The sequence below is a fragment of the Gorilla gorilla genome, chromosome 8 (genome assembly GCF_029281585.2).
Source record: "Gorilla gorilla gorilla isolate KB3781 chromosome 8, NHGRI_mGorGor1-v2.1_pri, whole genome shotgun sequence".
NCBI classification, from domain to species: domain Eukaryota; kingdom Metazoa; phylum Chordata; class Mammalia; order Primates; family Hominidae; genus Gorilla; species Gorilla gorilla.
The window spans coordinates 70,191,445-70,209,049 of NC_073232.2; the positions used below are offsets into that span (position 1 = coordinate 70,191,445).

Sequence of the window (17,605 nt, forward strand, 5' to 3'; positions counted from 1 at the left end):
AATAATGGAGAAGTAATGAATTGTTTTTCTTTTCAGTTATCCCATGGGGTTAGTGAAAATGCCAACTTGGCTGGAACGTTTTGTGGTTCCACTGTACCTGCTCCTTTTATGTCTTCTGGTAACTTCCTTATGGTTCAATTTGTCAGTGACTTAACATTAGAAAGGGAAGGATTTAATGCTACATACACCATCATGGACAGTGAGTAAATAGAAGCATTTTTATATGTTATGAAATACACATGTATTTAGGCACTGAAAAGAATGCCCTGCTTATTATATTGAAATTTCAATGTTAATTACTAAACTCAATGTCAATTACTATCTAAACTCAATGTCAGTTACTAAACACCATGTTAATTACTCTATGTTTAATCTGTGGTACAAAATTTGATACAATTTTTAGTCAAGGATATAAACCCCCAATTCTTAATGGAATGATGAAAATATAGCTCCTCTGGGGTGAGAGATGAGGAAGACAGAATTTTAAAGACTGCCTGAGATGAGACATGAATAAATTGTCTCCTGTGTTGCTTTTTCTTCCCAGTGCCTTGTGGTGGAACATACAATGCAACTTGGACCCCACAAAATATTTCATCACCCAATTCATCAGACCCAGATGTCCCATTTTCCATCTGTACTTGGGTCATTGACACCCCTCCACATCAGCAGGTCAAGATAACTGTGTGGGTGTTAACAGCTGAGCTCATAAGACTGCATGCAGAATTACTTACAGCTTCAGGACTCACCACAGGTAACAATTACAGGATGAATGACAGTCGCATCTTTTCACTAGCTTTTGCAAAACACTTGAAATAATGAGTCCATGATTAAATAATTTTCTAAGTTACTTCCAGCTTAATGTGTTTTTCATCTGTACACAAAGCCCTCGAATCAGGTGTGTCGAGAAACTTGTACTTGGTCCTGTAGGTCCAGAGCTCTCAAAGCTTTGTGTGCCTAAGAATGCGTTAAGATGCATCTTAAAAGTGCATCCTCCCTGGCACACCCTCAGAGACTGAGTTATAACACCCATTTATCTGACTTTTTGACAAACATCTCTGGTGTTTTGGTGCCAATACCAGAGCTCCATGGACCATGCTTGGAGAAATACATATAGTTAGTAGGATTTATGTATAGGCTGAATTGAAAGGGTCAATACAGAACACAAGAGAATCAGTGAAGAGGCTGTTTGGCACCAGTTTCAGAGGTCTGTATTCATGGTAATATAAGAGAGATAAAAAGAAAAGGGCCGGGTGCGGTGGCTCATGCCTGTAATCCTAGCACTTTGGGAGGCCGAGGCAGGTGACCTGAGGTCAGGAGTTCAAGACCAGCCTGGCCAATGTGGCGAAACCCTATCTCCACTAAAAATACAAAAAATTAGCCGGGTTCAGTGGTGTGTGCCTATAACCCCAGCTACTCGGGAGGCTGAGGCAGGAGAATCGCTTGAACCTGGGATGTGGACGTTGCAGTGAGCCAAGATTGTGCCACTGCACTCCAGACTGGGCGACAGAGCAAGACTTTGTCTCAACAACAACAACAACAACAAAAACAAAGAGGCTGGGCACGGTGGCTCACGCCTGTAATCCCAGCACTCTGGGAGGCCGAGGCAGGTGGATCATAAGGTCAAGAGATTGAGACCATCCTGGCTAACACGATGAAACCCCGTCTCTACTAAAAATACAAAAAAAAAATTAGCCGGGCGCGGTGGCAGGCGCCTGTAGTCCCAGCTACTCGGGAGGCTGAGGCAGGAGAATGGCGTGAACCCAATCGCGCCACTGCACTCCAGCCTGGGTGACAGAGCCAGACTCCGTCTCAAAAAAAAAAAAAAGGAAAAAAAGAAAGAAAGCCATTTTGAGCTTTACAAAATGCTGAGTCTGAATTTCCTCTGGAATAAGATGTTGAGGAGACAGTTGGACCCAAAGTGGGATGTTGACCTAAGGCCCAAAGATTTTGTGCATCATCATTATCATGATAAGTAATTGAAATAATGAGAAGAATAAGATTATCCAGGGAAAAATATGTAAAGGGAGAGGCCGTGAACTGAGGATGGATACCAGGGAGAACATCTGAGAATACCTGGATTGTCTTTCTGCAGTCGGGGGAGCAACTAACCCTCCCCAGTTCATTCCAAGAATGTCATGTTCAAGCCCCATGTGCTGGAATAGTAGAGTCCCATTTGTTGTCTTCTGAGTTTTCAGGGTCCTCTTCATTATAAATCTGGGGTCCCCTGCTTCTCACCTGGTCTTGCTGGGGAGAGAAAAGTCCCGTTTGTCTGACTCCAATGTGGAGAGGTGTGAGATGTGCTGGCAGCTGAATAGGCCCTGGACTTGCTCAGTTTTGTGCAAAGCATAGACGCTGAGATGAGCTCCTAAGCTCTCAAGATGGACAAGATGCTACATTATCATCATTCTGTTGGTAATGGTTTTCAGGACAAAATCCCTATTACCCAGTGGTACCCTTACTGGAAGGACTTAGAGCCAAGTGGAACAAGGTCCTTTGGGTGAAGACTTTTCCCCCTGCTTCATGAAGCTAAGACAATGAGGATCATGGTGGACCACTCAGCGGGGCACAGAGTCCCACTTACAGAGCACTGGGCACCAGCTGGAACATAACAGCAGCTGGAGTGGCTGTGAGTAAGACCCAGTGTTTGTCATGACTGAATAATGTTTTCAACTGAATGAATACAGGAAACAATCAAGGGTTTCAGACTGGGTAGGTAGGGAGGAAAGACAAACATTGACGGATGAGCTGGGAGAGACTGGGATTCTCAGGGTATCCAAGAATAGACAGAGAAGGTCTAATTGGAAGATCATGAAGGAATGATGTATAGGGCTGTTATAGAGGATGTACAGTAGCTACCTGGCATTGGGAATGAACGGAGACACAGAGATGGAAGTCACTGGTGTTAAGAAATATAAAGTGAGGGTGTTTAATGGCTTGTCTGTATAAACACTGAAACCTCTAAGGGTTCAGAAAGGAAATTGGGGGCAGGAGATTACTATGAGCTGAGACACCTCAAGTCTTTCATAAATGCTGGGAAGTAACCAGGAGAAAAGTAAGTGAGAGTGATGACAATGGTGAGAATATATTTGACCAGACGTAGAGACCCTCAAAGGTGAACCAGCTTTGAGGCAAGGATGGAAGCTGCAGTGAGGAACGTGGAGCATCCCTTCCTTCCCCCTAGGCTGACCCCACACCCTTCCTACTCAATGAACTGTGGAGCATGGGAAAAGAGTGGCCTCTACCAGGAGGCTGGTGGAGAAACAGGTTTTGCTAAGGCTACAAAGTGGAAAGGCGGGGGATGTATACAGAGAATGATTGACCGTGCAGTTAAAGTTCACAGGATACAGCAAAGTTAGACAAGGACCAAGAGCAGGAGATGGTTGGGAGGAGGAGTGGAAGTCCTGAGCAGTAAGAGGAGTTTGCAAGCAGAGGTGGGTTGGGTCTTTCAGTAGGTTCCTAAGGACTGCAGATATTAGAGACATACTTGTGACAGGGAAGCTGCAAATACCCTGACTTTGGTACAACTTGTTTTTATGCAAGAACTGATGGGAATTCAACTGCATTTACTCCAGGCTTTTGAGAGGTAATGAGGGCCGCCCAAGTGTTACAAAGGGGAACCGGCACCTCATTACAGGCCCTGGCTGGCTTGGGGATGTACAGTGGAACCAAAGGCTCTGATTAGATTTGCTAAGGGGTAGCAAGGGCTGGATCAGGGCGATGATGGTTGTTAGTCTCATGGAGCTCAGGACTGGCAAAAGCCCCAGGAGGAGAAATCCAGTGAACTCTCAAACAGCCCAGTGGTGCTCAGAACAATGGCACAGGCCTCGACTAGGAAGTCACATCAGAGGGGAGGGGTCTTGTTTTCAGCAGGGAAGTGTCTGTGGTTTCAGCAGAAACTTTGCCTCCCCTCCTCCCTCCCCTCTGGGAAGGTGCGACTTGTATCAGTTCCAAGGCCAATGTGAGTCTTCTTGCAGAGCACTTCCAACAACAGAGCTAGTTTCCACGATCAAATATTTAAGCCATACTTTTATAGGCAGTTTAATTTCTGTTATGCTGTTCTCTTCTAAAATAAATCTAACATGACTTGGCTTCCATTTCATTTCAGAGTCATGGAAATTCAAGAATTCAGTTCTGTGGCAGAAATGCTTCGGCTGTGCCAGTGTTTTATTCTTCTATGAGTACTGCAATTGTCATTTTCAAATCTGGAGTTTTAAACAGAAATTCTAGAATGAATTTCACCTATCAGATAGCAGGTGAGCCCTAGAACTTCATCTTTTATTAAGAAAAGCTGCCATCATTACAATTATTCCTAGAATAATTACAATTATTTCTAGAATTGACTCCCGTGAGTAAATAAGGATTTGTTAACAAAAACCACACCCATCTCTTAACTAGAACCCAGGCCCAATTTAGCAAATTACTAAAGTTGGTTTCTAAAGAGGTAAAGAGAATACAATACTAACCAAGATGCTTAGAATGCTAGCATTTTCTTCAACATCTATGTAGTTGATTTTAAAAATATACCAGTTATTTTGTTAATTTACCCACTTAACCACACTGAATATACATATTTATTTATGAGAAATATATATATATATTTACAAGAGCTTTATCAAAATATAATCCTCATATCATACAATTTACCCATTTAATGTTTATATTTCAGAGGTTTTTAGTATTTTCACAAGGTGGAGTTTAGGTGAAGACATTGCTCCTAATGACAGGGGGAACCATAAGAGGACTTCTTCAGAACAGACTCATTTTCCACCAATGTCCCACAGAGAGGGATCCTGGGGCATGAATGGTGTAAGCCAAGGGCCCGTCTAAGGAAAGGGATTTGCTGCATCCTGGGAGAAATCTCAGCACCCCCGACAGGACATTTGGGACAGGAATACACCTGAATGACCTGTCCTGGGCCAGTGACCCTGGACTTCAGCCAGATGTCAGCATCTCAAGGTACAACCAACATCTTCACTCCATGTTGGGTCAAAACAGTTAACACAGCCAAGGTATTCAAGGTATCAGTAGATACTGACTGTGTCCTGGCCAGCTGTAAAAAGAAAGAGTGATCTGATGCATTGGGAATGTGATCTTGTCAATCACTCAGGTGAGCAAGCCTGACATGAGTGGGCATAAAGGTCAGTAACAGAAGAGGTACCAAAATGTGCTACATGTGTCAGTTGTGACCTAAGGAACTGAAGGCATTCACCCTCCCTTGAAGTAATGAAGCTGACACAGCAGGGGGCTGCAAATTCCACTGCAGATCAGAGTCTTGAAGCTGATATACTGAAGAGTGGACTCTCACTTGAGATACAGAGTAGGAACTACTGTTTCCTATGGCTACTGAATATCCCACAAACTAATCTCCTCAGCATGCCATTATTAATTATTTTAAAGCTCTTGAAGGTCTCATTTTATAATAGATCACATCAGAAATAAAACTAATACAGATCAGGTACAAACTCATATTTGCTGGACATATCATTGCATATCATCCCAAAGTTTCTGGCAGTACATAATGCTGGAGTAAATTCTCGAATATTAAATTTTAAACTAAAGGAGAATATTGGCTTCTAAATTTTGCAACTATAGTATTGCAGCTAAACACAAGTGCAAATGGGCAGCCTTATAACTGCATGAGTAATCTTAATGAAAACTTATTGGCAAACATACGGAACATTTCACATGCATTTATCTATAAAGTACAACTCTTCCCAACCTCAGAACTTGATATGCATTAGGACTTTCCTCTCCCTTGGGCTGGTGATAAAGCTCCAATTGAAATGAGAAAGATTCTTCATGCCTGGTAAATATGCAAGTTTCCAAAGATATTGCCACTGGCCGATCAAACCTGAATCCGAAAAGCATTTGTTTCTAGCAGGATATAAGATCAATATGCAAAAATAAATTGTATTTATGCAATTGCATGGCAGAATTTAAATGTAAAAGGAATACCATTTACAATAATGTCGTGTATAAAATCCATAAATATGAATATGACTAAAAATTAGAGCATATTTCACAGAGAACATACTGCAGGCCTAATAACTGGAAAGATATTGTTTGTACATGTGTAAGAATATTGTTGAGATGTTCATTTCCCCTCATTTGATCTATGAATTCAATGCAGTTTGACTCAAAATTTCAGCATGCATTGTTGGTAGAAAATGGTCAGCTGATTCTAAAATTAACATGAACTAGCATAACCAAAATGCCTGTATAATGAAGAAGAAAATTGGAGGGCTAACTCCATCTGATTTAAAGAACAATCATAGAGTTGTAATGGCCACAGCAGAGCTTTGGTATGTGATCAGTTAAATGGATCAAAAGAAAATAGAGTCCAAATATAAACCAATACATATATTGAGAACAGATTTTTGACAATCTTGAAAAAGCAATGTATTTAAAAATACATAATATTTCAACAAATGATTGAGGATTTTCTTTTTAAGCAATTGATGTGACACATTTGTAATATATAAAATTAAACAAGTAGAAAAAATTGAATTAGTGTGTCATATATATAAAAATTAGTGGTTACAAGAGGCTGAGGAGATGGGGAGAAGGAAGAAAAGATATTGGTTAATGCATATGAAATATAGTTAAATAGAAGGAATAAGTTCTAGTATTTGATAGTATATTAGGGAGACTATAATTCAAAATAACTTCTTGTATATTTCAAAATAACTAGAAGAGAGGAATTGGGATATTCCTAACATAAAGAAAAGATAAAGTTTTGAGGTGACAGATATACTACTTACACTGATTTGATCATTACAAATTGTATATGTTTATCAAAATATCATGTGTATCCCCAAAATGTGTACAACTATTATACATTAATTAAAATAATGAAAAGTACATCTTAGACAAATTTAAAAAAAAAAGAAAATTATTTTTGTAAAAATCAAAAAGCCTTAAAAGAGTTACCTGATTACTATCACTGAGAAGTTTATTTTCACAGAACAGTTTGATATTTATTTTGAATTGATTCAAATGAAAGCTGCCTTTGGTTAAACAAACAAAAGTACTTTAGATTTTTTTTTACAAAAAAACAAAGGTAAAGAACGATTTCCCACAAATAACTCACAAATGGATTTAAAATCCTTGCACAAAACTCTGTCTTGGAGGTAGTGTCCTTGTCTAAAAGAGAGTCTGAATGCTAGCCAGTTCACCTCAATGTGATCAGAAAAGTTCAAAGGATCCTTGAGTATTCATCTTTAAAGGAGAAGGCTCCTGTGTCATGCTTCCTGTAGGGGTATTTGTGTGAACAAGCTGCTGCATCGCATCTGTGTGTGCTGCTTGAAATTCACTTCACTGCTCCGGGTCTCAATTATCTCAAAGGTAAACGAAGAAGCTGGATTACTTTTTTCTAAAGTTTGTTCACATGTAATGATCTTTTTGAATTATTCCTGTGAAGTTGAAAGAGCACTGAACACCGGAATGCATACATTAATTATGCATATTTTTCTTCTAAGATTGCAACAGAGACTATCACAAGGCATTTGGCAACCTGAGGAGTACTGGATGGCCAGATAACTACGACAGTGACACGGATTGCACCATTACTCTCACAGCCCCCCACAACCACACCCTCTTTTTTCATTTGTTTGGCATTGAGAAGTCAATTAAATGCAGAAACGATTTCTTGGAGGTAATATGCATTTGAATATCATTTAAATGATGATGGATTTTACACCTTTTCTTTAGTGCTTCTAATGCTCTATGATTCTTACTTGTTTCATTAATTTATTCATTACCCTTTCATTCCCTAAACATTTACAGAGCACCAGTCCAAACACCAGAAACTGGGAACCTCAGGGCCCTCGGAAGACTCCTAGTCTGGTGGAAAGGACAGATGGCGTATAGCCAATTACAGCACAATGTGGAAAGGACTAACTGAGTCCAGCAGGGGTAGGGGTTCCTAACTCAGTCTGGGAACTAGAAAGCTTCTTTAAGAGGGCAATATGTAAGTTGAGACCTAACAGGATCAGAGGAAAGTCTAAGAACAACATGCTGATTCTGTAAAATGAAACTGAATGATACTAAATAGCTCACCTAATTTCCCTGACAGCTACAGTAAGTTTGGGGCATCGTCAACATCCTCTAAAGACAAGTGTTGCCTTGAATAAGTGCTCCCTTGTTGCAGGAGGTGTGGTCTGTCCTTTTTCCACCACAACTCCAGAGCTCTAATTTGGACACAGAAGTGACTTTGCTGTTTGCCCATTCTCCACCCATTCACCCCCCACTCCCACCCCAGGACACACTGAGAGAGAAGCCCCCCTTGCACCTGGAGCAGGCAGAGCCATGCCCCTTGTGGGCCTGAACCTTTGGGGTCTTCCAGAGCCCCTGGTGAGCTCCCTCTGTGCTCTTTCTGCCACATCACCTGCATTGAGCATATGAGATGGAACATGAATATCATTGCTCATAGGCAGGAAACGGTCTGAATAAGACTCATCTGATGTGGACCCAGTGTGTGGAACTCAGCACCTGTGTTTTGCCAGAAAACCCCCAGAGCTCATGCGGTTGTGACCTTTGCAAGCTCTGTTGAAAATGCATTCATCCTTAGGAAATAAACTCAGGTGGAACCTGAGACTCAAAAGGATAAGGATGCTGAATTCCTCTGAGAGTGGAATTTAAATCTAAACCTCATCCCGATGCTCTCTAAACTGGCTTTGTTTCACCATATAAGAGGCTTCAGTAAGGTTTCCAAAAAGTTTGCTTGTTCCTCTACACCTGATCTGGAGTTGTATTTTTTGTTTCATTCAAAATAAGCTGCCCAAGATGATTTGATCTTTGTAACATAAACAAATGTACTGGTGTATGCAGCAGGCTTCTTTCCTTCTGTGGGAGGATTCTTTCCAGTGGGCTTCTGTTCAGCTGCTAGTTTCTTGGTAGCTGCAGCCTTTGTTCCCAACAAAACATCTTTTCTCGCCTGCAACCCACCTCATCTGATTTGGCTTCTAGGGCTGCTGTCACCTTCTGCCCAGCCTGGTGAGGAAGGGTGTTCTGGCACATGGTCTTTGCCTATGGGTTTAGCTTCAACATGATTCCTGATGCAGTTTTATCATCTTGGAAAGCTCTCCCCTTTGGAATTCATCTAAATCCTTTATTAATCAATAGCCTTAACATGTAGTGCCATAAATAACACTCAGAGGAAGCTCATGCCTTTTCTAAAGGAATATTCCCATGACAGGAAACCAAAAGATGTATGTAGCAGGGAGGAAATGAAGAGACAAATACAGTATTCTTTGTGCCGGTCAGGTTACTCAACTTGGACCTATGTACCTCCCTCACTATGGAGATCCGTATATTTATATGAAGTGTAAAGCAGAAAGAATGAGGCGAGTGGGATCTGGAGGAAAGACGGAATAATCCCGTTAGGTTGGAGTCACAGTGCAACTAACTCTTAACTCACTCCAGCTTGAATGGACCATTATTGATCAGAGTCAACATTTGCCATTTGCCTGATAGATGCTGGGAAGCAAAGCCTTGCTTTCCAGCCATGGACAGTAAGAACTCTTCCTCCTCGCTGTCCTTCATTACTCCGTAGAATGGATCTGAAACTTCCTGTCCCATAAGCAAAGAAAGGAAACCACAGCTTAGGCCTGTAAAATGTAGCTCCTTCTGGCTCTCAGTGGGAAGATTGTGGGCATAGTTTATTGGCAGCTGTACCAGGAAGCCTCAGCATTCCATTCTCGTGAACTGCCATAGGAACAGAAATGTCTGACTGAGGATTCTGTGTTACTACCAAGTGAGGGCCGAGCTCTAGACCATGCCTGGAATCTGCTATTGTTTTCATGCCTTCACCTCCCCTTCCAGGATCCTCTGATGTCCCAGGGATGCCTGCTGCTCTCGGTGGCCCCATTCCTCCTAGGAGACGAAAGTGAATAAGACAAGTTGTTGGCAGTGTCCGTGAAAATTAGTATCTCACTGCTCCTCTCAGAGCAATGCCATTTTAAAAGAGGACCCCTAGGTGAAAACACCCAAACTCAAGAGTATGGTGCTGGCAGGTCTTAAATATGGCAGCCCTCCTATCTACTAGTGGATAACTGGCTACTCTGTCATGGCAAGTCTACTTTATTTAAACACTTAGCAGAATAATCCCTGCAGCACTAGAAAGGCATTATTCTCTCCCATGGGCTACTACATAGACCTAAAAGGAATCTCACCTGATCAACACAGCCCAGCAAGATTAGACTGTCTTAACTCTGTGACTTAAGATACCAGCAATTAACCAAATTTTAAATCATGGAATTACAAAGGGAAGAGAGGAACTTCCGATATTTTGAATACATAGATCAGTAAAATCAGCATTTCTACATGTCAGGCTGTTTCCAACACACATTGCCTGTGTAACGTTTCCTTCAGAAGCGTCGAGAGCCCTCCTGGAAGCAGGGCTGGTTGTGAACGCAGGGTAGGAGCCAGGCTGGGGGACAGAAAGTGGTTGAATTCACAGTGTGGTTCTCTCTTCCCTCAAAACACCAACTCATTTCCTGTTTTTATATGTGTCTATTCAAAAATGAGGAGTTGAAACAAAAAAGCAACAAGGCCTCAGAATGTGTTTTTAAAACATGTTTAACAACAGTCAGAAGTTGTATAGATTTATAATTCTGTCCTTCACCCATACAGAAATTCCTTTTGTTCTGAACTTTATTATACTTTGCATTGTATTTTTTTCATAGCCCCTTTACAGCCAAGTAATTTTCAATGGGAAACCCGTGTGCGCGTGCATACATACACACACACACACACACACACACACACACACACTATGAAAAATGTATAATAGTTGGCTGGAAACAGGGCAGGCAACATTGCCCCCACCCATCCCCACCCTTTAAAAATTCACTTTACCTACATTCTTCCAAATGTTTCCCCAAAAGCAAAGGCTGCAGGATCATAGCACAAACTATTATATAAAAAAGCAGACTGATGTTTTAATTGCCACAGGTTAACAGATATTTCTGAATATAATACAAATGCTTTTTGATCTACACATGGAACATTTTTCCCCTTTGCAAGTGAAGATGACTTCTGCATGTATTTTCAGAAAACCCTTCATTCTTATGTATATAAAAAGACAAAGCTTTTCCAAAAAGTGTCATCATTCAAATTGTCTCACAGTGTAATGTATATACACTGGAGAAGAAAGTGTAAGTTTAATAATGAATGACTCCTTCCTAAAGGTGAGAAATGGAAGTAACAGCAATTCACCATTACTTGGCAAGTACTGTGGAACTCTGCTGCCAAACCCTGTCTTCTCTCAAAATAATGAACTATACCTATGATTTAAGAGTAATAGTGTAATTTCAGATCGTGGATATGAAATCTTCTGGATCTCATCACCCTCTGGTAAGACATTTGCACTTTGTACGGGAAAGCAGTGTAGGTGAATAAAACATAAGGTGTCTAATAGAAAAAGGCAAAGTAACGTTATATTTTTTAGCTACCTGTGTACCTGATTAATTCATGTTAAGAATAGAGATTTTTAACAATGAAGGTACAAATTATTTTGTTGTTGTTGTTGAGACAGAGTCTTGCTCTGTCGCCCAGGCTGGAGTGCAGTGCCACGATCTCAGCTCACTGCAACCTCCACCTCCTAGGTTCAAGTGATTCTCCCACCTCAGCCTCCCTAGTAGCTGAGATTACAGTTGCACACCACCATGCCCAGCTAATTTTGTATTTTTAGTAGAGATGGGGTTCTGCCATGTTGGCCAGGCTGGTCTTGAGCTCCTGACCTCAGGTGATCTACCCGTGTCGGCCTCCCAAAGTGCTGGGATTACAGGCATGAGCCACCACACCTGGCCTGATTACTTTAAATTCTACATTTATTCATTATTTCTGTTTATAAAATAATATATATTCATATATGAAGCACATATAAGGTATGAAGATTTAAAAATTCCTTTGTAAATTCAATTTTGTTAGACTTTTTGACTTTTGGTTTGACCATCAAGGAAGTTCTTTGAGAATTTAAGGAAAAATATTTACCAAAAATCCAACTTATGAACACATTCTGGCATATATATGAATGGTTGTGCTTCTCACAGGCCCTGACATTTGTTGGCAGTCCTGGAGAGAAATTGCTTTTTTAGGGTAGTAATTATCCTCTCATATTTTTGGTTGGCCACTTTTCAAACAGCTAAAGAAAATTTAAGTCATGTCAATACATTTAATGCAAGAGAGGAGAAATACCTTTATGAAATGTCCTGAAATACCAACATACCTTCCAAATAAAAAAAGATAAACAGAAATCACTTTAAATACCTTAAGAAAATAGTTCTATTAAGATAATCGTGGGTAATGGAATTTTGGCACCCAAAGGAAGAGAAAGATGACTTCCAATGCTCAAATTTTATCGACGAGGAAATAAAACACCAAGATTAGGCTGGGTGTGGTGTCTCACACCTATAATCCCTGGGAGGCCAAGACAGCTGGATCACCTGAGGTCAGGAGTTCCACACCAGCCTGGACCACATGGTGAAACCCTGTCTCCACTAAAAATACAAAAATTAACTGGACATGGTAGTGCATGCCTGTAATCCCAGCTACTTGGGAGGCTGAGACTGGAGAATCACTTGAACCTGGGAGACGGAGGCCGTAGTGACCTGAGATCACACCACAGCACTCCAGCCTGCGTGACAGAGCAAGACTCCATCTCAAAAAAAAACCCACCAAGATTAATGAGTTGCCCAAAATGCTCTGCTAGACTGAGGTGCAGATGGGACTAGACCTCGGTGGTCAGAGACCCAGCCAGCTTCTTCCTGTCCTGGAGGCGATCTGGATCTCCACAGATATGTAGTCTATATGTAGTCTAAATCATGACAGCCTTCATATACAGATTAACAAATTAACACCAAAACTTGAAGTATTCGACCTTAAGTATGTCAGTTATTAGGGTGGTAAAGTCACTTTTATAATGAAGTCATTCCTGCCACCACCTACAATCACACACTTCCTCTTGGTTTAGTGCTGAATTTTCCTTCTAATTTTACTTCACTCACATCACTGGCATCAACCCAGGGTAAGCAAAGATCTCCGCACCATCGAAAGCACAGAGGCAACAACTTGATTTTCTCCCACAGTTACTTTATCAAGTTTTTGTTTGTTTGTTTTGTTTTGTTTTTGTTTGTTTGTTTTCCATTCTGCTGTCAACCCCCGATTTTCAAAGTACAGTCCTGGAGGAAGTTGTCCTTGGATCGTGATATGCAGGCAAAGGCATGTGTGTTGAGGATGGAAGAGGTGGTGGTGGCGATGGGAAGAGAGGGGAAGTGAGGAGAAAGGGTGTAGCCCAAAGAAGAGGAACAGGAAAAGCGGTTTCTGCCTCTATTATTCTTGCAGAGTCTCAGCACCTTAAGAAAATAAAGTCTTATTGCCTAACAAGCCAGACTGGATGGCTTATACATTGTTGAATCAAACTTCCTGTCCTGTTTTCCTTGCAGGATGTGGTGGAACTGTTTATGGAGACAGAGGCTCGTTCACCAGCCCTGGCTATCCAGGCACCTATCCAAACAACACGCACTGCGAGTGGGCACTGGTAGCTCCTGCTGGAAGGCTTCTCACTCTCAACTTTTCCTTCATCAGCATTGACGATCCAGGAGACTGTGTCCAGAACTATCTCACACTCTACGATGGGCCCAACGTCAGCTCTCCATCCTATGGACCATACTGCAGAGGCGTGAGTAGAACAAACATTTTATATTCCCATTTGTTATGTTTAGACAATGAGTCACTTAATGTAGACTTTTTTTTTTTTTTTTTTTTTTTTTGAGACAGAGTCTCGCTCTTGTCACCCAGGCTGGAGTGCAGGGGCACAACCTCAGCTTACTGCAACCTCCGCCTCCCAGGTTCAAGCAATTCTCCTGCCTCAGCCTCGTGAGTAGCTGGGATTACAGGGGCCTGCCACCAGGCCCGGCTAATTTTTGTACTTCTAGTAGAGACGGGATTTCGCCATGTTGCCCAGGCTGGTCTTGAACTCCTGACCTCAGGTGATCCGCCCACCTTGGCTTCCCAAAGTGCTGGGATTACAGGCGTGAGCCACCGCACCCGGCCTGGTGTAGGCTTTTAAAGGCAGACACAAGCAGAGTACAAAGCACAGCCTTTAACAAATTGAGCAGTTTTCCGACTTGCCTTTCTATTCTCGGAGCATGAGTGCCATCTGGTGGGCATTGCATTAAATTACTATTAATAGTCACCAAAATCAGCTCTGCGTCAGAATCACCTGTGGAGTTACTTACATTAGACTTCCAGGTCCCACCGAAACCTATTGAATCAGGATTTCCCGGGGAGGAGCCACAGCATGCTGTTTTTTAAAAGCTCCCTCTGTGACGTCAGTGCACCGCCTAGGGTTGAATACCCATGTTTATTTCTGCATAAATAAAACTATAGAACATTTGGACACCTGGCTCTATTTTATCTACTTCTTGCTGAAAATTGCAGGAATTCTTTGAAGAAATGGTGACTGATAGTTTGTTTTTGTAAAGCTCATATCAGGGCTTTACAAACAACAACTCAGAATCTGATGTTGATTCAATATTGCAGGCATCTGTGCTTACGGTCCTCTCATTTTATGTGCAAGTAGATACTTAAAGAGAGTATGGGCTCACACCTGTAATCCCAACACTTTGGGAGGCCCAGGCAGTTGGATCACTTGAGGTCAGGAGTTTAAGATCAGCCTGGCCAACATAGGGAAACCCCATCTCTACTAAAAATACAAAAATTAGCCAGCATAGTGGCACACGCCTATAATCCCAGCTACTCAGTAGGCTGAGGCAGGAGAATCGCTTGAGCCCAGAAGGTGGAGGTTGCAGTGACCCGAGATTGCACCACTGCACTCCAGCCTGGGCGACAGAGCCAGACTCTGTCTCAAAAAAACAAGAGAGTAAGTAAGGGAAAAGTGGCTGCTGGCAAGTGGGTATCTGTTTCTAATTTTTCTGCTCTTTAATCACTTAGGCTTTGTAATCAAACTAGACAGAGAATTATATCAGCTGGAAATCTAGATGGTTTTTAAAATATACTATTTATAAAATTGATAAATGCTATTTTCAGAAGTATCAGAAAATAGACTAATTTTTCTGACACCCTAGCATTCTCATATATTCTTAACACCTTTCTTTGAATAGATTTGCATATATTTTACATGCATATTTTTTACTGTTTGATGTTGTGTTTTTTCCACTTACCAATACATCATTAATATCTTATATTAATAAAAACACTGGTGCATCGTATTTAGTTTTTGGAGAGTATTCCATTGCATAAGTGCAGCCTAATTTATTTAACGAAGCCCCTCTAAGTGGACATTTAGGTCTCTTGAACTTTTTGCAACTACAGACAACACTTAGTAAACTTTTTGTTAGTGATATCTTTATACACGGAGTTACATTACTTGGTGAGAAATGGTGATCGCAGGACCAGGAGATACTGTATTATGGGGTTGCACAGAAGGCCCACAGACAGAGACCCCAGTAAACGTGCCACACATCAGATTTAGAAGCTAACCAGCTCTTAGACATTGAATTGAAATTTACAAACATTTCAAAAGGGAGGAAAAGAGACAATTTTAACAATATCATGACTTTATATTGACAGGTTTTTTTTTTTTTTGTGTGGGCATGGTTTTCAGTGGCTTGCAAACATATAACCCCATTTGATCCCCACAGTGACAATCCCATAAGGTGGAAAGAACAAGTATATCCTGGACTTTGCAGATAAAAGAAAACTGAGTCACTGAGAGAAGTGATTGCCATTTAATCCAATGCCGTGTTAAGCTGTAATATATAGTGAGATACATCAATTTTTTAAACTGTTGGTGTTTACAGTATTTTCCCAGTTTTACATTTTCTTTTATAAATTTAGATATAATTTCATGTGTAATTGTTTTTTTCCTTAAAGGTACCACTGATTTAACACTTTATAAATGTTAAACATAAATTTAAAAAAGTAAAACGTAAGTATAAAACAGTCAATTTACATAGAGAGGTAGCTCTTATTTTGCTAATATTTACATACTTACAACTTTTTGTAAGTATGTAACTTTTTGTAAGTTGTAATATTTTGTTAATATTTACATACATACTTTTACATTTTACATACATACATATTTACATGCATATTCACATACAAAAGTTGTATACTTTTTTATGTATACTCCTTAAGTATACAATTCAACTGTTGTATGTATGTAAATATGCATGTAAATATGTATGTAAAATGTAAACATACATTTATATACATACAATTTACATACAGAGGTGGCTCCTTATTTTGCTAATATAAATACAAACCATCCCCTGATTTGGGAGATATTTTGTGTTATGGTAAATACCATTGTTCACAGGGAAATCCTCTATCCCTTGCAACTACAGAATATGAACATCAAGCAAATGAAAGAATAATGGGAAAAACAAGGAGAATCAAAGGAGATTCTAAAACTTCTGTTGACTGTCCATACTAGTTTGTCAATATAAAAGAAGTTGTTGAAATTTGGAAGCAGATTAAAGTGGAGGTAAAAAGTAGACATGCATAGGAATAAAAATATTGCATATACCTTGATATATCTCTTACAGAAAAAAATCTATACTCACTTGAATTAGTGAGTATCTTGGAAATAAGTCTGTGTTTTGATGACTTGGGGTGGGGCTGAGGCAGGAAAACCCAGTAATGTGAGCATCATGAGAGCAGGGCTTTTTGCCTGTTTTGCTCATTTTCTAATATCCCTAATACTAAAAACAATACCTGCAGCATGGCAGTGACTTGATCAATATTTGCCAAATGAATGAACAGAAAGTGAGAGAAAATGGGGACCCATCTATTCCCCTCAACACACAGACAAACACACACTGTTCTACAGAAGTATATGAAAATAAATCCCAAGAGGAAGCTATAAACATTGAGGATGAAAATAGTATATTTTACTTAGTGTGATCATTTCACTTACGTATGTTTCTTTAAGAAAAATTAAATTTGCAGTAAGAACTTGAATAAGAAGTTCAAATTTTTCGATAACAGTTTTATTGAGGTATAATTTACATACCATACATTTACATACATACAATTTACATACCATGCAATTCACCTCCTTAAAGTATACAATTCAGTGGTTTTTAGTAGATTCACAGAGTTGTGTGGCCATTATCAGCACAGCCAATTTTCGGACACTTTCATTACTCCCCAAAAGAAACCCTGTACCCATTAGCAGTCCTTCCCCATTTTCCCTTAACTCCCCATGCCCAGAAATATTTCTTTGTAAAGCATTTGCATTCATTCTTTGCAAGGTTACTTCAAGAAATATATGCAGGTTCACTGTAAATTCTATAAAATTTCTTTATGTGGTACTTTTTTACTAGGTTAACATTTCTAGAAAAAGGTTCAAATATGCGAAGTATATAATTTGATACTTTTTTTTCAACTTTAGGATACCAGCATAGCTCCCTTCGTGGCTTCCTCAAATCAGATCTTCATAAAATTTCATGCTGCTTATGCATGGCATCCATCCACATTGCAATTACCTTGGGACTGCTAAGTGGGTAACTCAGCATGTCCACTCAGCACTTTCCCTCTGCAGCATGCTAGACAGGACTTTGTCATCTTTATACACGAC

The 17,605-nt window shown here is 40.3% G+C and overlaps 1 pseudogene; it reads left to right on the forward strand.

The window, feature by feature from the left end:
• The window catches only part of LOC101133093 (cubilin-like), a 48,319-nt pseudogene extending 30,714 nt beyond the window's left edge, over nt 1-17,605 (forward strand).